Source organism: Pecten maximus, chromosome 8 (genome assembly GCF_902652985.1).
Source record: "Pecten maximus chromosome 8, xPecMax1.1, whole genome shotgun sequence".
In the NCBI taxonomy this organism is placed as follows: domain Eukaryota; kingdom Metazoa; phylum Mollusca; class Bivalvia; order Pectinida; family Pectinidae; genus Pecten; species Pecten maximus.
The window spans coordinates 45374676-45399054 of record NC_047022.1 but is presented as its reverse complement, the minus strand read 5'-3'; the positions used below and the strand labels follow the sequence as shown (position 1 = coordinate 45399054).

The following is a 24379-nucleotide window of genomic DNA, read 5'->3' as shown; positions in this document are numbered from 1 at the left end:
ACTGCATCGCCTTCATAACCGTCACGCGAGTAGGAGTCCAAAAATGCCTTTTTCACAACACTTACATGTTAAGGCACGAAATCCAATAGTAATCTAGCGCCGATAAGCCACTCGCATAAAGTTCCAACAGTTTCACATTTCAATGCAAAATCTCGCAATTGGAAAGGCATGGTTAACACAAACATGTTTGAATCAAATATAAACATTACAACTGCCCACGTGGTACACGCGCGGCATGCGCCCCCGTGTCAACGGAAGGGAATTTCCAAAATATGAACCGAGAAACAATGATAAAAGCTTTGCGATGTCGAAGTTAAAAAAAACAACGTTCAAGACCTTAAAAAGACCCAAAATCCGCTAGATAAGATTGTAGAGAATTGTAGCGAATTATCGACACCGCCTCCAGCTTTAGCGCCATTTTTCTGGGGACAGGGAAGGTAAAAATGGTCTGAATTATTAATTAACCAAGAAAACGAATCCAATCATTGGCATATTTCTCCACAGAATGCATAGGTATCTTTATATTCCAAGTCTGTCAAAGTGAACAAAAATGATTGTGACGTGAATATTATTGACTCAATTCAATACTGACTCGTCACATACATTTGTAGGATATGTTTTATACATTACAGTATCTCTTTATATCACTCTTGAGAGATAGAACCGTGTGGTGAGGAAATGTATCTATCTAAATGACATATTATTGTATAATATATTAATGGATTGATCTGACCAGTTTTAAGGAACAAGTCTTCGCAAAAGCTGGGTTTATTAATTTGCATCTAACAAATACATTAAACATAATCTGAATATTCAAAAATATCACTCTCAATAAATTAACACTGGTTTTAAGATCATGACACGTCCTTGTCCAGAAAGTGTTAGCCGGACACTAAGCTGAGCGCTTGAAAACCTAAATGCACTCATACGTAGATGTTGACCATTCTTTGATATGTATAATTGTATCCGTAACCTTGAGAAATCAGAAAAACACCTTAATATAAAAGGAACTGAGTGGAGATTCCTTTTGATAAGACGTGTACACGCCATACGTATGACTATTATCAGTGTTAATACAATCTTCTACAAATGACAAGGAATCAATACTCACGCCGTCGTAATTCTTCGTCTTCTGAATTAGACGCCATTTTCAACTAAATTTCCTATGCCTACACAGTTGCTGAAAAAGAAACGAATATATCAAGACATTAATCCTTGCCTTATAAACAATTATTACCGGTAAAATTATATTTAATTGATACAACTTTTAAAACATAGAATAATATAGTGCCGTTATCGTAATGAAATATTAACTTTTTTATCAAACACATGTCCCATGTATAGCATTTTTTCGATATATGGAAATGCAGAATAACTGAAGATTTCATGAAAAAGGTCTAAACACACAAGAATACAGAAAACAGATATTATGACATAAATATATATTTATATATTTCGAGTATAAACATGTACTGATGTAGTGCGTTTAAATCTAACAAGTGATCCTGTTAACGTTATATTTGGATTCCAACGTGTTACTGCCAATGGGATAACATCCGGTTGGTGTGATGTAACTTCCGGTGTGTCCCAAGGCTCAATTCTTGGACCAAAACTTTTTCTTGTTTTTATAAATGAATTGCCAATTGAAAAATGTTCTAATACCCTAATGTTTGCAGATTACAGTAAGTTTTTTAAGTGTGTAAGAACGTTGTCCGAATGTGAGCAGTTACAGAGAGACATACATGTAGATAGAGTGTATGAATGGTGTAAGTTGTGGAAACTGGAAGTAAAGTGAAAAAGTGCTGCCAGGTCATTTTTACTAACAAAAAGAAATGTATCGATTTTAGTTATAGTATGAATGGAGAGAACCTGAAGAATGAAACGTGAAAGATCTTGGTGTATGGTTGTCCTCTACAATGAGTTTTACCACACATATTAGACATACTGTTGCCAATTCCATGAGAATGCTCAGTTTTAGCAAACGTACATGTAAACATTCTGCTCAAGTGTCTGTTTTAAGGTCTTTATATATAAGTCTCGTGAGGAGCCAGCTAGAATACTGTTGTCAGATCTGGTCTCCTCACCAAACCTCTCTTATCCACCAGATCGAAGTTGTTCAGCGCAAATTTTTGAAATTTGTATGTTTTAAGGCACACGCCGATTTTAATTCTATGTCTTACGCTGAAACATGTAGGTATTTTAAACTTCCAAGACTCGAACGAAGGCGAGCATATTTAGACTGTGTTTTTCTTTTTAAATGTGTAAGTTGTTTATTTGAATGTCCTTATTTAGTTGAGCAAATGTGTCTTTAGTACCCGCTCGTAATCTACGATCATCCCGTTTTATTCAGTTTTACTGTCAGAAAAGTCGCATAAATATTAGAAAGTATAGTGTTTTAAACAGGATTAAATGTAATTTTAATACTTTTGACATTGCTACAGACTGTGATATGTTTATTTGTCTCTCACTGGGTTCAAAGTTCGATTACAGCATATTTTGTCCACTAGTTCAATACTTTTGTACATATATGTCTGTGTTACATTCATAACGAACTGTGATATTTTATACTTATGTTGTATTTGTTATCCATTCTGTAAGTGGACCCCCGGGTCTGTTGAATTGGAAATAAATAAATAAATAAATAATTTCAATTTAAGGAAAATAAATACAAGAGACACGATACTTACTACAACGTTAAATTTTTAACAAAACGCCATTTCTGATTTGAACTTCTCGTTCTGCTTATGTCGTCACTGAAAATAAAAGCATTGAGTCATGCTTTGCTTACAAATGACATCCACTTGTACATATGTATATCTGTGTTGTCTTTTCTTACTTAAAAAATCAGCGATTCGAGTGAAATAAATAACCTGTTTTAAAACCACATGTTGTGTATCATATGTAAAATCTGTATATGAATAGGTAGCGTGGCACACGGGTACAAGGACAATGTGGTGTACACCTGTATATGATATATGTATATATATACTGACGTACGGGTACAATGCGGTGTACACCTGTATATGATATATGTATATATCTAACGACGTACATGTACAATATAATGTACACCTATATATGATATATGTTTATATATATAATGACGTACGAGTACAATATGATGTACACCTGTATATGATATATGTATATATATCTAAGGACGTACATGTACAATGCGGTGTACACCTGTATATGATATATAGAGGATATCTAACAGTGTCTTCTGTAATATCAAATATATTTCACGAGTGGGGCTAATACTTTGATATTTTTCACGAGTGCGCAGCACGAGTGAAAGATATCAAAATATTAGCCACACGAGTGAAATATATTTGGTTTTACTGAAGACACTGTTAGATATTCTGTTTATTACATTTTTTATCAACGAAAAACCCTACTCCGTATGCTAACTAGGACTACGGCGATAATTTGTAAACAAAAAAGTAGTTTCCCATGTCCAGGTGCTGACATATATGTCGGGCTTTCTGATTGGTCAATTATTTTGGTATTTTCTAATCATTGATTTGATTGGTCAAATCAGAAAAGTGATATTTTTCACTAGTGAAAAATATGATATTCTTCACTAGTGAAAAATATCACTTTAATAGAATAAATAATTTTTGATATTTCACTGGTAAAAATGTAATAAATGTATATATATAATGACGTACTAGTACAATATGATGTACACCTATATATGATATATGTATATATATAATGACGTACGAGTACAATATGATGAACACCTGTATATGATATATGTATATATATAATGACGTACGAGTACAATGTGGTGTACACATGTACATTGTATAATGACGTACGGGTAAAATGAAATCTGAAAATCGTTGAAAACTTTAAAAAATCGAAAACTACTTATTTTCATAGACATAATTTAACTAATGTTCACTAATAGCCATTGTATAGAACACCAACGTTTGACTTATTGATCGAAAGGATCAATTTCTGAACTATGTATGATTATATGAGTGTAAATTATACCATCAGTCTTATTTTCTCTTCCCTACTAAAGATAACAATAACAATCATATACCGCATGGGCCATTATATTGTAGACCATTGGGTACACACTGTAATCAGATTAGATAATCAGATAGACCATTAGACATTCCATAATATATAGCATAAGATATAACACGATCCGTTCCATAAAATGTACCATAATAAATAGCAAAAGATGTTACACATTGAGTGGTTGTTGAATATGGAATTTATTTCACACGAGTGAGTTCTTTTTTTAAAAGTTACAAAAGACACGCGCTTTTGCGAGTGTCTTTTTTAACTTTGAAAAAATACTGACGATTAGACATGATATACCATAATATATACCATTAGACATACTATGATATATAGTATACATATATATCATGCATTCCCGTGCTATTGTCAAAAACAGTTTTCCAAAGGTGCTGGTAGATGACTATGTGTCATATTGCATTTGCCGCAAACTTAAGATATAAGCAATTGAAAAGTGATCAATGACGTCATTAGCCAACCAATGACAAAGAGACTTTTATGAGCCGTCGGTTGAATCTCCTTAGTATTTACCACTTAATTCAGCCCTTGATTTGAAATCTATGTACGCAAACGTTTACAAACATTACTGGTAGACTATATTGATGGCCACGGTAATAAAAAAAAGTTGCTAATCCTCTGGACGTTACATTGAAATAAGACCGGAAAACGATTAAACAATATTCGTCGAAAGAACGGATTGTGTTGCCAGCTGCATTTCGAAAATCCTTACCGTACACATTATTTCCTTTCAAACTATTTGTTAACGACGCCATTGCCTTTACTGTCTATCTCTCGTGCGATAAAGGAAAAAACATACGGACAACACACGTTTGTTAAACTATAAATTCGTTTGGGTTTTCTCGGTGAGCATGGTTGGTAGAAGCCATATTGTTTACTGTTGCGATTGACCACCGGAATACCTCGGGAACGTTGCTAAAGCATTTTATACTTCCGAAGAATGAAATCGCACCGATAATTTCATAGGCGGCGCGCTGATTCGCTGAGCTCAAAGGTCATGCTGAGATGCCCTCATACGGGGTATCGTTAGATCTTGTATTATAGTGTATCGTAGAGTATCGTAGAGTATCGTAGAGGAGTGGAAATTACAAGTCTAATTTTATTTAGACTGACAGAAAAAAAAATAAGAAAGTTTCTTTAAAATACCTCATCTCATGACCGAGAGGTCAATATAAAATTTCGCATGGTTCGTGGAATGTTATATTAACATTAACATACATATCAGCATAGATGACATAATTTCTAATTTTAACAGGAGTCAATATAAGATTCCTAGGACCTGACAGCACATCATATTGACTCCTCGGAGATGTCATGGGGTTTTTTTTTTTCGAGAAAATAATTGATGTCATGTGATCTCATTAGAGCCAATGAGAGATGGTGTGACACATCAATCATACAATAAATCATAAGATATACCATTAGATATACCATATCGTATTATTAATAACTGTGACATTTCCCCTTTCCTGACTTGCCAATTCTTAACAATCTCACTTTTTTCAAATATATCAGTTGTTGTTTGCATTTCAACCAAATCTGACATCATTCACGGTTCTTTGAACCCCACATAGACGAGCTAGTCTTACATATACTGTACATGAATATGTAATTGTTGTAACATTTACATGTTGTTGAGTTTTAAGCAATAATAGATAACCATGTTTAGATTCATTGCTGAGTTTGTCTTATTTATTGTCATTTTGAACTTTTCTCCAGTCGATCACTATTATCTACCCAATTCTATGACAGGTAATGCGAATCATTCTGTAATAGGAAAATGTTGTAATTTTGTCATATGATAAAGCAGTTATGGGTCTTTTTCATGTGATTGCGATGATTTATCAACCCTCGAAAATGGTATTTCCCTCGGCCTTCGGCCTAAGAAACTATTAATTTCACGAGTTGATAAACCATCGTATTCAACTCAACACATGTCGATAATTGTATATCATATACAATTAGACATACCATCCAATGTACAATTACCTATACCATCAGATAACCATTAGCAAACCATTATATATATTATGATATATACCATTAGCTAGACCATTAGATATGCTATAAGAAAAACCATTAGTTAGACCATTATATATACTATAAGATATACCGTAAGTTAGACCATTAGATATACTATAATATATTCTATAATATATACCAAAAGATGATCATTATATATACCATTATATATACCATAAGATAAACATTAGATAAACCGTTAGATATATTATAATATATACCATTAGTTAGACCATTATATATATTATAATATATACCATTAGTTAGACCATTAGATATACTATAAGATATACCGTAAGTAAGACGACCATTATTTATACTATAATATATTCTATAATATATACCATAAGATGATCAGTAGATAGTCAGTAGATATACAATAAGGTAAACACTTAGATAGGCCACTAGATATGCCATCAGGTAGACCATTAGATATAACATTAAATAGACCATTACATACACCATTATATAGATTATTAGATTTACCATAAGATAACTATTAGATATACCATCCTCGATAAACAAACTCATCAGGTCCGTATAGTATCGTACACACCTCAACAAAAGGACATGATTATATAATACCAACTACCATTGACTATTTGATTGGCCATTACATATACCATCACCGTTTAGTAATTCCAATCACTATGAAAATAGGAATGAGTATATTTTAAAGTTTGTATTTGATGTAATATGCAGGCCATTTGATTACGATCGAATTTGCCTGGAAAATGATCATCAGTATATCATTATTAGTATAGCACATTTGTGATGGCTGACCGATCAGGTTGTAAAAATGTAGATGTTACATGTGTTTTGTATTTGTATGACTACCATATATCTGTCCCTGGGGCAGGAGAGAAGTAGTAATGTGTATGAATACCAGGTATCTGTCCCTGGGGGCGGAGAGAAGTAGTAATGTGTATGACTACCAGGTATCTGTCCCTGAGGGTCGAGAGAAGTAGTAATGTGTGTGTGAATACCAGATATCTGTCCCTGGGGGTGGAGAGAAGTAGTAATGTGTGTATGAATACCAGATATCTGTCCCTGGGGGTGGAGAGAAGTAGTAATGTGTGTGTGAATACCAGATATCTGTCCCCGGGGGTGGAGAGAAGTAGTAATGTGTATGAATACCAGATATCTGTCCCTGGGAGTGGAGAGAAGTAGTAATATTTGTACGACTACCAGGTATCTGTCCCTGGGGGTGGAGAGAAGTAGTAATGTGTGTATGAATACCAGATATCTGTCCCTGGGGGTGGAGAGAAGTAGTAATGTGTGTGTGAATACCAGATATCTGTCCCTGGGGGTGGAGAGAAGTAGTAATGTGTGTGTGAATACCAGATATCTGTCCCCGGGGGTGGAGAGAAGTAGTAATGTGTATGAATACCAGATATCTGTCCCTGGGAGTGGAGAGAAGTAGTAATATTTGTACGACTACCAGGTATCTGTCCCTGGGGGTGGAGAGAAGTAGTAATGTGTATGAATACCAGATATATGTCCCCGGGGGTGGAGAGAAGTAGTAATGTGTATGAATACCAGATATCTGTCCCTGGGAGTGGAGAGAAGTAGCAATATGTGTACGACTACCAGGTATCTGTCCCTGGGGGTGGAGAGAAGTAGTAATGTGTGTATGAATACCAGATATCTGTCCCTGGGGGTGGAGAGAAGTAGTAATGTGTGTGTGAATACCAGATATCTGTCCCCGGGGGTGGAGAGAAGTAGTAATGTGTATGAATACCAGATATCTGTCCCTGGGAGTGGAGAGAAGTAGTAATATTTGTATGACTACCAGATATCTTTCCCTGGGGGTGGAGAGAAGAAGTAATGTGTGTGTGAATACCAGATATCTGTCCCCGGGGGTGGAGAGAAGTAGTAATGTGTATGAATACCAGATATCTGTCTCTGGGGGTGGAGAGAAGTAGTAATGTGTATGAATACCAGATATCTGTCCCTGGGAGTGGAGAGAAGTAGTAATGTGTGTATGAATACCAGATATCTGTCCCTGGGGGTGGAGAGAAGTAGTAATGTGTGTGTGAATACCAGATATCTGTCCCCGGGGGTGGAGAGAAGTAGTAATGTGTATGAATACCAGATATCTGTCCCTGGGAGTGGAGAGAAGTAGTAATATTTGTATGACTACCAGATATCTTTCCCTGGGGGTGGAGAGAAGAAGTAATGTGTGTGTGAATACCAGATATCTGTCCCCGGGGGTGGAGAGAAGTAGTAATGTGTTTGAATACCAGATATCTGTCTCTGGGGGTGGAGAGAAGTAGTAATGTGTATGAATACCAGATACAGTAAGGACCGTAGCTTTTAATACTTCTACCCTTTCCCCCGCGATTTATGGTGACGAGTGTACATGGAGAAATAATCACCGTGTTTCCTGGTGATAGACCAATTATGCCGATCGATCACGGGGGTTAAATCATCAAAGATCGCGGTGACCAAGCGTGCCGCGGTGAACCTCCGCGATCGAGACACTGAGGACCACAGAGGATCACAGAGGATCAGCAGGACTCATCGGTGCCGACCCATGCGATAAAATTTACCTGTAATATGAATCGGTATGGAGTAATTACATGTATATAACTGACACCCATCAACGCTATGATCGATGTGACCAGGGACGTACGGTATAACCATTTGCCATTGGTTTTAATTGTTTCCATCTCTTATAAATGCCGTAGAATTAAACATCAGTTTTACTTAGCTTGAAAATATGATGATTTTTTTTGTCACTAGTCGTAGTTTAGAGGGGACATAGATAATGTGTAGTATATTTTGATATATAAAGAACTGTAAAAATTCCGCTGTGTGTCGCTGACAGGTAAAAGAAAGTAGATTTGATGGAAGTTATTTCTTGAGTAGTAGATCTAAGAATCACTGTGTGATGATCATTTATCATTTCAAACAACTTTAATCCAAGTAAGGATATAATTTGCATACATTTCTGGTGTAGAGCCAGAACGCACTAGCCTACTATATGAAAGCATTGAATGTTCCGTCACCGTTTGGTGTCGCTAAGATATAAGGTGTAAATACAATAAAACCGGTGTGAAATCGCACGTATCTTACCAATATGGATAAATGAGATATTTATTTACCCCAGATCACCCATTTAGTCCCACCTAGGTGTTTTATTCCGTCAGTATAGACCCTTGCTTTACGCTAGTCAAAATTTCACGCTGTTGACCTGCCATTTTGTAAGTGACAGAACGACTAACAACCCGAATCGGAACGCAATGGACCGAAAAGACCATATATAATTTATTGTGTTTTTCTTCTAAAGTAGTTTGAATCAAGAAAACTAAGCTTATTATTTCACAAAACCTGTTATATTAAATTCAAAAATTCATAATTTCTTAATTATAAGCGGTAAAATCTATAGAAATAAAAGTTGTATCATCGCACATGGTTAGGTAATTAGGCCGACCGCGACCTACAATGTATAGTTAGCAACATGGAGTCGAATCCAGAATGAAATATTGACTAGCGTAAAGCGAGGGTCTATAAGGACTGAATAAAACACCTAGATGGGACTAAATGGGTATACTGGGGTAAATAAATATCTCATTTATCCATATATGTAAGTGTTATGTCATTCCCGATTTTATTGTATTAGGACCAAAATCTTGTCAGCTGTCGGAGAATTCCACGTTTTCATATCGTAGTGTGCCAGACGAGGCCAATAGAAACTCTGGCTAATTCCACATATGAAACTGATCAAAAGTGGGAATAACACTAATTATGTGTAATGATACTGGTTGCATAGTCAAAAACCTGCAATATATCGTATCTTAGGGCATCCATATAATATGGGTGTTAAATATACCGGCAGTTTCATGTCTTCACATTAATATCATGTCACTGAGTATTTTTTTTTTTTTACTCTGGCCTATTTTATGGTTACTGTTTCTATCAAAAATGTGATTTCAATGATTTTTATAAAATCTTAATACTTAATACGAATTTCATCGGTTAGATTGACAAGTCACCTTATACAAAGCAGATGACACTGAAGATCGTCACACCTCAGTGAGCATTGTTCCTGTCAATCAAACGCCGCGGAAAGGCTTTGCGCGTATTTCATTGGTTGATAAGAATGATTGACAAGTCATTCTCCGTGCACAGGTAAGATTTACAAGACAGTTACGAAATGTCTTGTTATTACTATGCATCAATCTTTTACAGATAAATATATTTTCAAATAAATGATAACTATTCTTTTAAAGTTTTGCTATCAGAAAGTTAGTTTTAGCAAGTTTATGACCATAACGAGTTAAATACATGTATATCAATCCATAATTTTACCATCGATCATTGGAATTGTGGAAGTTATTTAATTCATGTTACGTGTTTGTCTTGTTGAGTACGGCAATAAGATGCATGTTAAAAGCACACGATTTGTAAATGATCTCCATTTCGATAGTGATACTTCACGCATACGAAAGTCAGTACATGGTATTACATCAACAGTTTCTTTGGTATTTTTGATAATAAACATTATATTTATTTAACATTATTTAAGAAGACAGTACGGTGGTTTTTAGAAGATAAAAAACATATTTGCTGATTATTTCATGTGATAACAATAAAATTTCAACGTATATTTTTTTCTGAAGCGTGTGATTTAAATATTAAGCTGTTAAAGCATTTCTTTATTTTAGAATCCATGTGACACAATCAAATGTTTTTTCCAAAGACTATATTGCTAGAGATCATATATATTTATGAATATATATGAATTATATCAATTGTATTTGACATGTATTTTGAAAGTTCATTGCATTATCTAAAAACATTTTCTAATAAAATATTTAACATAAAAAGTGGGGTTTTTTTTTAGTCATACATGTATATAAAACTTTAGTCATTTCAGTATATATCACAAGTGGTACATGTACAGAGTTAAAGTTCTTGGTGTTCAAATGCTGACGTGGTGAAACTCGGTGTTAAAGTGTACCAAGAACAAAAAAACGATATTCAAACATGGTATTTTTTGTAAAAACCAAAGAATGATGTCGCGAACCACATCAAAATCGGTTGGCCGAGTGCCGAGATAAAATCTAAGCATTATATTCTATACAAAACCCGCTTCAAGTCATGAAGAACACTTAATTCAGAAAGTAATATATTATAATCATCATGATCTACAATAGACTAAATCTCTCACGTATGAATACCAGTGTTGGAGCCTGCAACAAACTTCTACATATACAGATTTTATCCCGAGGGTATTTTACATGTCATGGTCTCAGGGATAACGGACGATTACATTCTTGAGAAAGATATAATTTTTATATGATCGTTGTCAGTGAAATTAAATAAAAGTGATTCGCAACAATTATAATATAATTGATACTTTATGTACAGGTACATAGTATAGGTTCTTATTAAAACCATCATTTTCGCTCCGTTTTTTATATGTATATAGAAAACATACAATTTAGTTCATCGTGATTAATCATAATTAATACTAAAACTTATTAACTCGCAATAATTTTCGTGTATGAATTTTTCAAATTTTATTTATTTATTTTTTATTATCATTAAATTTTTTTTTTGTTATTGTGTCATTATTGTGAAGTGATCGAGATCATTGTGGTTTTACTTTCCATTCGTGTGTCACAAGTCATATCTTCACTTAAAACAGGACTTTAGAAGATTAGAAACATGTTCGGAGAATTACGAATTGAGTGGCTTAGTATAACCGCTAAACAATTACCAAGTGTGAAATTATGGTCCACAAGTTCGTCACACCTGTCACTGCACTACAGGTGTCTGGTGTTCTAATCGGCACACGCCGATAATTCTTGTGAGTTCTCGCGTTTGGTTTTTTATGTACTTCAAAAAAGTTCCGAAGATATACTTTCACATGTTGTACGTAAATTGAGCTTGAATTTTATTAAGAATTGCGTGTTACTATAGGGAAGACATTTTTAAGTTGTTGAAATCAAACATATTATTTTTGGAATTCAGTGGGTTTCGTTTTCCTTTCAAGGGGAAAAAAATGTATCTTAAAGGTTTGTCTATAGAATGATTAACCTATGTTGCCTCATTCATAAACCCACGATGTTGAAAATTTACTCTATGAATCTTTCCGAAAATCACAAATAACGGTATCTTCAAGTGTATTTGCAACATATCTATTGCTGTTTTGGCTAATAAAAATTCCAATTTTTTAACTTTTATTTTACATCGTGTATGAATTGTATTTTAAATTTCTATTACTAGAAGTATTATAACCGAAATCAATATTGGTATGTAACAACCCGGAAATGCCCTCATAATAAAGGCTATATGATGTAAGTCGTTGTAAACGACCCATTATTCAAATGCCATACATGTTACAGCGACCCGTTAAAATAGAAAATTATTCAAATTTTACATGTTATATACGACCTGTTATATTAGAAAATGAGTAAGATGATACACGTTGTATTTGGCCCGGTATAATAGAAAATTAATAAGATGTTACATGTTGTATATGGCACGTTATAATAGAAAATTATATGCCCCTGGTTTCGGTAACATTTGTTATTAACTAACTCACAAATATAAGTCAAAAAGTTTATTCAGTACTTTCATTATTGTTGTCTCATTCGCATTAATTGCAGGCACGTGTTCACGTTTGTTTCTATATATATTTCCTATATGACCGCTCTGATCCCATTAAACCTCTGACGTCACAGGTCAGATGTCACCGAAACGTAGTCAACGGCTCTGGGTTCGAGAAAAATCGCAATTACTCTAAAACTAAAGTCGCTGTGAAAGTCGGCCTTTCAGCATTTTTAGTTTCATCCTAAATCACATTTAAACTTGAAATAGCAAATCGTTACGGGTACACTTTAAGACCACAACGTAATTAAGTCAATTACGCTATGAAGGCTATTTTCACTCCATTCAATTTCATCTCATCTTAAATTGTCCTTATTTGTATTAATTACGAAAAAAATGCATTAAATCTCATAATTGTATGAAAACCTAGCATGTTCAAATTAATAGAGCTGTTAACAAGAAATAATAGAAGTTATATCTCAAATCTTGCTAAATATATTAAATTTGCAAGGAAGAGAAAATTAGAATGGCTTAATAACCATTTATAATGTTTCTCATACATATGTTGTATTACTTTTATTAGTAGTTGAATTGTCTGTATGTGCAATTCCAGCACAAATCTATGATAGGATATTGTTTATGATGTAAATAGTAAATTAATTGTTATATACATGCATATAATCACATATCATTATGTGTAAGGGTATATATGTATACAATAAAAGATCCGGATTTTACAACTTACCATCAGTCCATGTTTTTTTTTATGATTTTTACGTACCAGAAACCCCAAGCTATCTATTTAAAAGTACGGGACACTAGCGAGAACTACCCAAGATGTCCGATAATTATTAAACCCGTATTCACTTAACAATGTGACGCTTACATAATTAATTAAGTATCAGACGACTATTGACTAATTTGTGTGTAATCAACCCAGTTCTTGTGATCACTGCTTAATACGTAAATGTGTATGTAATTAATAGCATGCATCTTTCAATGAGTTTCACGTAACGGTGTTACAAGCCGATATCCGTGTTTACCCAATACAAGCGTTAATGATGTTAATTACCGATCATAAATTTATTACATGTATTTGAGATTGATTAATTATCGTATCACGCACTGTATGTTTGTGCATAAATTCTTGCTAACTACGAAATAGCAATATGTGTTCCTATAAAAGTTGCCGTCTGTAAAATAACTATCATAGATATTGTACGTCAAGTTGATAAAAGCAAGACCAGGCTATACTATAAAATCCTTTAATACTGTAACATTTAGGTCGTAGAGAAAAAGCAATGTACCGTTATAAAAACAAAAGCTACACATTGTAACACAGGTAAACACCCGGGGCTATGACCTAGCAGCGGTCGCTATGACTACGCACAGTGTCAAGTGATAGTCTGTACAGCTGTCGACACGGGTGACTTGCCCCGACATTTTTTTCTCCTCGTGGTGAAGAAATCGTCCGGATTATTGAGGGAAATTTACTAATGAAAAGTTCGCTCCGTTCCCGAAATGGGCTTCCGGAATCGGAATCCAAATTTCCGGACTGGTGAGTACAAATAACGTTACGGAAATCCGTTCCCGTGCATTTCCGTCCGGACTGTGAGTTGTCCGGACTATCGGCGTCCGGATTATCGCGGGTCCACTGTACACGTGTTGTAGTTTAAGTTAAAACATATTTTATTGATATACAGAAATGACAAAGGGATTAGTCAGCAAATTTTACCAACTTATAAACGACTCCTGTAAAATTAACAAAACAATGAATAATAACATAATCACATGATGGTACAAAATACAAGAATATTCAATTCAAAAATGTGATAAAGAAGAGAGTATAAAAAATTGAGCATTTTGGATTAAGTTGCTTTTGAATGATACGTGTTGTATATGTATAGACGAGTGAACAGGCACACGTATTCATACATGTGTGTGTATTGGATGAAGATATAATAAATATACATACATGATGTATACTTGGTATTAACAATCTGAAAATTTTACAAATATGCCAGCAATTGTTAATGTATAAGTATTTCAATTTACTATAATAATGTCATGGTCATTCTGTACAGTACACGCTAGATATCACATCCATTTGTCGGTATTGTATGTGGCTAAAGTGATCAATAATTGTGTTATACCTTTGTTCTATGAATATAGTGAAGGGCCTTTTGTCCGGAGGGGCTATTGTCCTAGGGGCTAATGTCCGGGGGGGGGGGGGGTATTTTTTTACTGTGTCTTATTTAAATATCACAGACATGTACATAAATTAACCGACCATAGGATCTTTCTCCCAAATTTTTTTTCTTTCTATGCATATTATTCTCGGTTTTGATTTTCCTGAAAAGTTTGACATTTTGTGTTCCTAAATGGTTACTTTCCCTGCTTGATAATACCGCTGAAAAAATGACGTTTGATACCTGAAATTAGCTACAGACAATTACACAACTATCAAATTATTAGGAACATGTGTGAATTTAGTTGTGTACTCGTCACCGTTTATCACAGGTAAGTTGCAAGGTTCCTTTGAACTGCAGTCAGAAAACTTTAGATCACAGTCCTACCACAGGCGCTAACAGATTAAACATACCACTGTCATATAAAAAAAAATGAAAGTAATATTTTCTATGCAAGCGCCTGTGGGCTCACATGAGGGTACGTTATAAATATAAATGAAAATATCTGAATGCGTACCACTTTTATATTGTGTGTGTGGGGGGAGGGGGGGGGGGGGGGGGGGGGGGCTTTTCCGTACCTCGAATAAAGAACTTTAAACTCGTCTTCGGTATTTTTTTACTGTGTCTTATTTAAATATCACAGACATGTACATAAATTAACCGACCATAGGATCTTTCTCCCAATATTTTTTTCTTTCTATGCATATTATTCTCGGTTTTGATTTTCCTGAAAAGTTTGACATTTTGTGTTCCTAAATGGTTACTTTCCCTGCTTGATAATACCGCTGAAAAAATGACGTTTGATACCTGAAATTAGCTACAGACAATTACACAACTATCAAATTATTAGGAACATGTGTGAATTTAGTTGTGTACTCGTCACCGTTTATCACAGGTAAGTTGCAAGGTTCCTTTGAACTGCAGTCAGAAAACTTTAGATCACAGTCCTACCACAGGCGCTAACAGATTAAACATACCACTGTCATATCAAAAAAAAATGAAAGTAATATTTTCTATGCAAGCGCCTGTGGGCTCACATGAGGGTACGTTATAAATATAAATGAAAATATCTGAATGCGTACCACTTTTATATTGTGAATGACGATGTGGCTAGCAACAACTAAGTTTTATGCCACATGATATATATTTTTTAGCAGAGACATATATATGTCTTTGGTTTTAGTAACGACATATTATGTTTATGTTCGATAACACAGTATTTTATGTAGCAAATAAATTACCACGACAATGGTACACAGATGAAGATACGGCCGGAGACAGATGTCTGCTTATTGTAATGTTCAAGTCAACAATGTGTCTGATTTTAATGCGTTAATTGAACGAAATATGGTAATAAATAAATAATCACATGCACCCCAGAGACCTATATACTATAGGTCTCTGATGCACCCTAATTAAATTGCACTGCGGTCGGTACTGACGATCTGCGGTGTCTGATTTTTGCCGAGTCTCTACGAGTTTGCTATTGTACAGGTAACTGTCTTCTGATTAAATATATCAATCAATGTACGGTAACAAGCGAATCTATATGTCTGTTTATAGCCTTTACATTAATTTCATGAACGTGCAGTGACATCAGCAAACGATTAAAACTTCGACGATGTCCTTTGTAAAAATCATCTAGACATGTCAATCACACCTGTGGCAACAAATCTGAGAGTATGTGGGCGGAGCTATAGTAGGCTGTGCCTGATTATGGTGTGTCATCAGGTAAACTGTCCACCCCATTCGATGCAGGTATCCCAGCAATCTATTGTCTAATTAATTCTCTGTAAAAAAAAGTCTTACAATAGGATTATGAGAGTGTCGCCCAAACCATAAGGGTATAATTTCACAATATTTAGTTTATATTTACTTAAATAATTACGGTAGCTGTTATCCCGTGTATTTGTTATTAATTATTGAGATAATACACGAACACTAATTGTTGCGATTTAAAACGTGTAATTTCTTTTATTTATTTAAAAAAAAAATCCTACGGTAAGATGTGAGATACAGGTAGTAGACATGGACCAACTACAGCCTAAAATCCTTCTGGATAACAACATATACTCCCCTCAGGTAAAAAAAACCATAGGGGTCCGATGGGGTCATTGCGAAACAGGTATACTCTCTATTGTAATTAAGATATGTGATTGACAGGTGTTAACAGTTGGTGAAAACATTTCTATAACGGTAATTACACGGCATGTAATTGTTCTGTGTATAGAGAATTAATCTATATCGCTTTCACTAACTTCAATTATGATTATATTACGCGATATAGAGATTTTTTTCTAGAAAATAATACAATGATACACCATTTATAACTCATTTATAAGTATGACCGTTTAATAGATCATTCAGTTTGATTTCATTTGGTTTTAAACGGTAACGATTTGGAATATATGATTTCCTAGCGAATTTTCAATGATTGCGGTAAAACAAAACCACGATAATGATATAATATATCTATTATATACTCTTCTCCGACATTCTCTTCACAGAAGGTAAATATTTTCTTCTGGAACTCCTTTGTTACCTACCAGTTCAATGGGAAATTTCAAATTACATGATCTATCATCAGGCTTCGTTGGACGTAAAATAGACTGGTCTGTAGATAGAGAAAGGACGAAATAGTTCACATTGTTTGGACGTTAGGTCTTGATCGTAATGGTGACGTCTGTATTGTTAGTGCGTTATTTTGTTTTGCTTCCAAAATAAAAGGGACGGGAAAGATTCCCATGTTATGCTTATAATTAATTGAAATATGTTAAAATGTATTTTATAGATTTCTTTATTAAATACACCAATGTATTGTTTTCTCACAATAAAGAGGGCACATCGGACTATACATACACATCATTCTGTAGTCTATGTATTTCAAACAATATTTATTTGACAATTTCCATTTAACAATATACACAACATTTATAGTATACACACATAGATTCCAATCATGCATGTAATCGGAAAAAAAGAGACCTCGCATAATGATTTTGCTGTGACAATTTGGCTGTTAATGAAATAATGAAGTTGATTAACTACTATATATATAGTTTGGAAAATATGAGCATGGATTTCTATATCTACAGGTAATTTGAATGCGCCCAAGTGTATGTCTATGCTATTAGCCACGCCGGAATCGTCCCTGTAAACTGCAAGTAGCATATATATCAACATAAATAATGATAGTAAGAAAACACACAACGTCTTTAAGTCGTGTATTTAAACTACGAAATGTTTAAATAATTGTACAGTCTATGTATGAAACCCGCTACAAAAAGTCAGACGAAATAATTATAAGCTATAGTATTCAGGATAAAATTTGGTTTTCTTCAAACAATTACGAAACAAAAAACATACATTATGTCCCCGCGAGGACAAGTAATGATCTTATCAATGTTTATCGTCTTCTCATCCGTCACAGGTCGTACACGTATATGGATCAATTTCTCAAACAGACATCTTACTAGCTATATACTAGTGAATACCAGATATCTGTCCCTGGGGCAGGAGAGAAGTAGTAATGTGTGTATGAATACCAGATATCTGTCCCCGGGGGTGGAGAGAAGTAGTAATGTGTTTGAATACCAGATATCTGTCTCTGGGGGTGGAGAGAAGTAGTAATGTGTATGAATACCAGATATCTGTCCCTGGGAGTGGAGAGAAGTAGTAATGTGTGTATGAATACCAGATATCTGTCCCTGGGGGTGGAGAGAAGTAGTAATGTGTATGACTACAAGCTATAGTATTCAGGATAAAATTTGGTTTTCTTCAAACAATTACGAAACAAAAAACATACATTATGTCCCCGCGAGGACAAGTAATGATCTTATCAATGTTTATCGTCTTCTCATCCGTCACAGGTCGTACACGTATATGGATCAATTTCTCAAACAGACATCTTACTAGCTATATACTAGTGAATACCAGATATCTGTCCCTGGGGCAGGAGAGAAGTAGAAATGTGTGTTAGACTACCAGGTATCTGTCCCTGGGGGTGGAGAGAAGTAGTAATGTGTGTATGAATACCAGATATCTGTCCATGGGGGTGGAGAGAAGTAGTAATGTGTGTACGACTACCAGATATCTGTCCCTGGGGCTGGAGAGAAGTAGTCATATCTGTCTGACTATCAGATATCTGTCCCGGGGTGGAAGAAAAGTAATAATATCTGTCTGACTACCAGATATATGCCCTGGGTTGGAGTGAAACTGTGATGTCCGTCTTTGTAACAGATTACATCCCAGGGATGGTCTGTCTGTTTAATATATATCTATCCCGGGGGTAGAGTGAATTATAATGTCTGTCTGTAGAACATGTATTTACCCCGGGGGTAGAGTGAATTATGATGTCTGTCTGTAGAACATGTATGAGTGAGAGTATAATGCCTGTCTTCCTAACCGATATTTGTTCCGGGTAGAGTGAAGTTCTAATGCCTGCTCTAGTTATTAAAAACCTGTTTAAACAACTGCATTTCGATGATTATTTTAATTGACATTCATTCTAATATGTACACATATCACCAATAAAACTACAACGAACAACAAAAAAACACTCGTATATCTTACCTTGGCTCCCGAAGGGGTGTAAATCGTCTCTTATCATCATTCAACAGGACGCCATTGTAAAATCACTTGTTAGGACATGATACATATATAAAATTAGCATGAACCATATGGCTTCCTTGTTTACATTACCACAGTACAGTAACGTGCACCATGTGTGCGCGCTGAAGAGTCATAGATGTTCTCAATCTACAGGTACATACGACACTTTTAGGATTTATTTTTCGGCATAGCCGTATAATTTTCTTTTGGTCCCGGATATGACGCGACAGGTGGCGTTAATGGTCAAGATGAAGTATGTGATTGGCCAATGTAGCGGTAAATGCAAAATGCAGGTATGCAGTTAAAGGCGAAACAAAATAAAGATTTAATGCAAGCTGAATAAGTGGATGTATCCATTCAAATGACACATTAATAAAATTATATTCCTGATTCAAATGCAGTCTTATTATAACCAAAAATGATTCAAACCGATATAATTGCGTTATCCGTGCTGAAACGCATTTATTGATTAGTTCGTTAATTTATTTCACCAGCAGTTTTACATTATAACAACCAGCATTAAAACTATGCCGTTTATCTTTTTTGCCATAGCCGTCTAATTTTGTTTTGGCTCCGGATATGACGCGACAGGTTGCGTTACTGGACAAGATGAAGTATGTGATTGGACAATGTAGCGGTCAATGCAAAATGCAGATATACAGTTAAAAACGAAACAAAGTTAAAGGGACCTTACGGTAAACCAATATTTATTTTGTATTTTTTATCATATTATTTGGTATATCTTTAAAAAAAAGTAACCATTCGAATTTGATGATGTATGTACATAAAAACATCAATTATCAATTATTAAAAGGTTAACAATCTGAATATGCAAATTTTGTGATATATACGATAAACGCATGCACAGAACAAACTAAAACACATGGAAACAAAACTGGCTTCCATTGTGAATCGACTGCGGTTGAAAACGATAACAGCTTCCGCAATGAAGAGAATAATAGGAAAATGGGTCAAACACAATCCTAGAATTAAACTTAGGAAGCAGTACAATAGATTGTAACAGTTCAAACATGAAAACAGCAGTAATACGGACGCCGCTCGTGTTCTGCTTGATTGTTTGATAGTAGGTCATGACAATCTCGGTAATACTCACACAAACTAGGTAATATTTGCACAAACTCGGTAATATTAACACAAACTCGGTAACATTAACACAAACTTGGTAATAGTTCCACAAACTCGGAAATATTTATACAGTCAGTACATCGCTATTGTCACTATACTATATGACAAGTGTTTACACTTATTTACACATAAATATGTGTGCGTAATATATACAGAACGTGTTATTTAACATTTAAACCACTGTATAATATCGTTATCCAACTAACCCAAATGGAATATAGATATCGCTTTGTAAACTATCGTGTGTCTGTGTTGTCACGATTTCAAAACAGTCACGTATACGTAATGATTTTAAAATAATTTCCGCGCTAAATTTAGAGGGGGATTCCCAACTAAATCGAATGGTCAACCTTGACATAGGGATTGACTGTGAACATTGGGAGAGCACAGAAACATAACTGGAAAGGAACAAAACGCGTACATTTAGTGAAAACTGCAACGTTTTTACCGTGATGTCCCTTTTAAATTGAATGCAAGCTGAATAAGTGGATGCATCTATTCAAATGACACATTTGCAGTCTTATTATCACCAAAAATGATTCAAACTGATATAATGTTATCATCCGTGCTGAAACTGCGCATTTATGAATTACAATGTAGTTCGTTAATTCATTTCACCAGTAGTTTTACATTATAACCACTAGCATTAAAACTATGCCGTTTATCTTTTTAAAGATATTTCCTGTTTATGTTATGGACGAATGGTTAATATGTCTGTTAATCATTTGGTTAATTCGTTGATTAATCCGTAGAATGGACATTTTTTCTCGAAGATTCTAACTATTCCCATCGTAGCATCATAGCAGCTTAGTATCTTTCCTAAGGTCACTTACGAAAGGAATATTTACGTACTTTGATTTTGATTTTAAGTTGAGAACAAACCTTGATTATGTGACAAAAGAAATATATGACCCATTTTTGTAAAACTAAAAAAATCTGTCACAAATTATCACGATATCCCAAAGTAATGAGATTAAACATTCATATATTCTTGAGAGTTAAGGAACTCATGTAAATAACTACATATGTAATATTTTACTGTTGTTTATCGATAATGGTGTATTATTGTTTTGATCGAAATAGACTTATAATCAGTAATCACGTGATTTGTCTCATTTTTTTAACGTCGAATCGCTGTACATTGTTTAACTGTTGTATTATTGTTCTCACACAATACTACACTGACTGTTTATCGATAAAAGTTTATCATCATTTTCACTCATTCTACACTTAGTATGTATTCTTACGGAGTGACATAGAACTTGTAGGGGATTCCCCTATCTTTTCCTATTTCATTTAAATACACGTAACCTTCTTAAAACAAAACTGAAATAACTCTACAACACCAAGCTAGAACTGTGTTCCTACACTGACGGAATCATTGAAGACAGTACTTTACAGTCTCATATACAAAAAAAGGTTTACTAGTGACACGCATGTACACGGAATGTAAATACTGGAATCTGACTCAAAGTTTAAAGTATAACCACAATCGTCATACACACATGTACGCGTGTACACATTTCGTAAGTTTACGAGTTATTCCCCTTTAAACATCTCTCCACAATGAACATTGTTTCGTTTCTATTTAAATCAGAAGCCACTGTTTGTGGCCATATTAGTATTTTCGTCTGTTATTCTCGTGAAGATACTGACAGCTGACGGAAACAGCAAATAAAACAGGCTGTAGAGAGGAGCTGTAAGATGGAGACATTGGTGTCTAGGTCACCGTGTTGGGTGTATGAGATTTACAATCTTTTAATGAGAGAAATTGAGATAGGGTCGGGTCTAGGTTTCTAATCATATAATTTATATTTGATTTTAAATAAAAACTACATCACAAAAAAAGGAAGAACTGTCAGCTGATTTCGAACAACGCACAAAGCATGCATACATACGTACATGGACCTATCTTTAAGATTTGGTTGTATCGATGCAACGTTTACAACTCGAGGTAAGGCATCAGACAAGAAAAGTAAATGAGGAAAGCTTCTTAATAATGCAATATTTGGCGGTACAATATTATTACAAAGACACCCGAGTCCTTCGAGTTCCTCTAATTTGAATCCACTTCAATACATTTAAATTCTGTGTTGCCTATATGTACTCAGATAGGTATATGATATATATATATATATATATATACTGACGTACGGGTACAATATGATGTACACCTGTATATGATATATATATATATATATACTGACGTACGGGTACAATATGATGTACACCTGTATATGATATATGTATATATATATATACTGACGTACGAGTACAATGCGGTGTACACCTATATATGATATATGTATATATATATATATTGACGTACGGGTACAATGTTGTGTACACCTATATATGATATATGTATATATATATACTGACGTACGGGTACAATGTGGTGTACACCTGTATATGATATATGTATATATATATACTGACGTACATGTACAATGTGATGTACACCTATATATGATATATGTATATATATATTGACGTACGGGTACAATATGATGTACACCTATATATGATATATGTATATATATATAATGACGTACAAGTACAATATGATGTACACCTATATATGATATATGTATATATATATAATGACGTACAAGTACAATATGATGTACACCTATATATGATATATGTATATATATATAATGACGTACAAGTACAATATGATGTACACCTATATATGATATATGTATATATATATAATGACGTACAAGTACAATATGATGTACACCTATATATGATATATGTATATATATAATGACGTACTAGTACAATATGATGTACACCTATATATGATATATGTACATGTATATATATATAATGACGTACGAGTACAATGTGGTGTACACCTATATATGATATATGTATATATATATACTGACGTACGAGTACAATGTGGTCTACACCTGTATATGATATATGTATATTTATACTGACGTACGGGTACAATATGATGTACACCTATATATGATATATGTATATTTATAATGACGTACGGGTAAAATGAAATCTGAAAATCGTTGAAAACTTAAAAAAATCGAAAACTACTTATTTCCATAGACATCATTTAAGTAATGTTCACTAATAGCCATTGTATAGAAAACCAACGTTTGACGTATTCATCGAAAGGATCAATTTCTTAACTCTATATGATTATATGAATGTAAATTATGCCATCAGTTTTATTTTCTCTTCCCTACTTAAGATAACAATAAAAAGCATATACCTCATGGACCATTATATTGTAGACCATTAGATTAGATAATCAGATGGACCATTAGACATTCCATACTATATAGCATAAGATATAGCACGGTCCGTTCCATAAAATGTACCTTAATATATAGCAAAAGATGTTATACATTGAGTGGTTGTTGAATATGGAATTTATTTCACACGAGCGAGTTCTTTTTTTAAAAGTTACAAAAGACACGCGTTCTTGCGTATACACGTCCAACACTATTGAAGACCTGTACGGGAGTGACAAAGCTCCCAAAAGCGCGGGTGCGTACTGACCCATGATCAATCGGTGTGTTCCTCGAACGCCTAAATATTTAGAACAATATACCTTAGGATCTTACGTAAAAATAGAATAACCCCTGAACCTTGACAAACCGGTTTACAGGTGCTATATACAACGTGTACATGTATATATATACATGTAGATATAAAAAACACATTAGAACAAACATACTCTGCTCTATTGAAGTATAAGTTTTTAAAAATAAGCACCTTTAAAATAATATCTATCAAGATACCAATGTCATTAAATAATGACA

The 24379-nt window shown here is 34.2% G+C and overlaps 1 long non-coding RNA gene across 1 annotated transcript; it reads right to left on the bottom strand.

Annotated features, from left to right (window-relative positions):
• Positions 1-668: 668 nt before the first annotated feature.
• On the bottom strand, positions 669-19466 carry LOC117333673. The gene is made up of 3 exons (XR_004533980.1): positions 19401-19466; positions 2688-2753; positions 669-1180 (listed from the first exon to the last, which is right to left on the bottom strand). It is a non-coding gene; the product is annotated as an uncharacterized LOC117333673 (long non-coding RNA).
• Positions 19467-24379: the final 4913 nt, after the last annotated feature.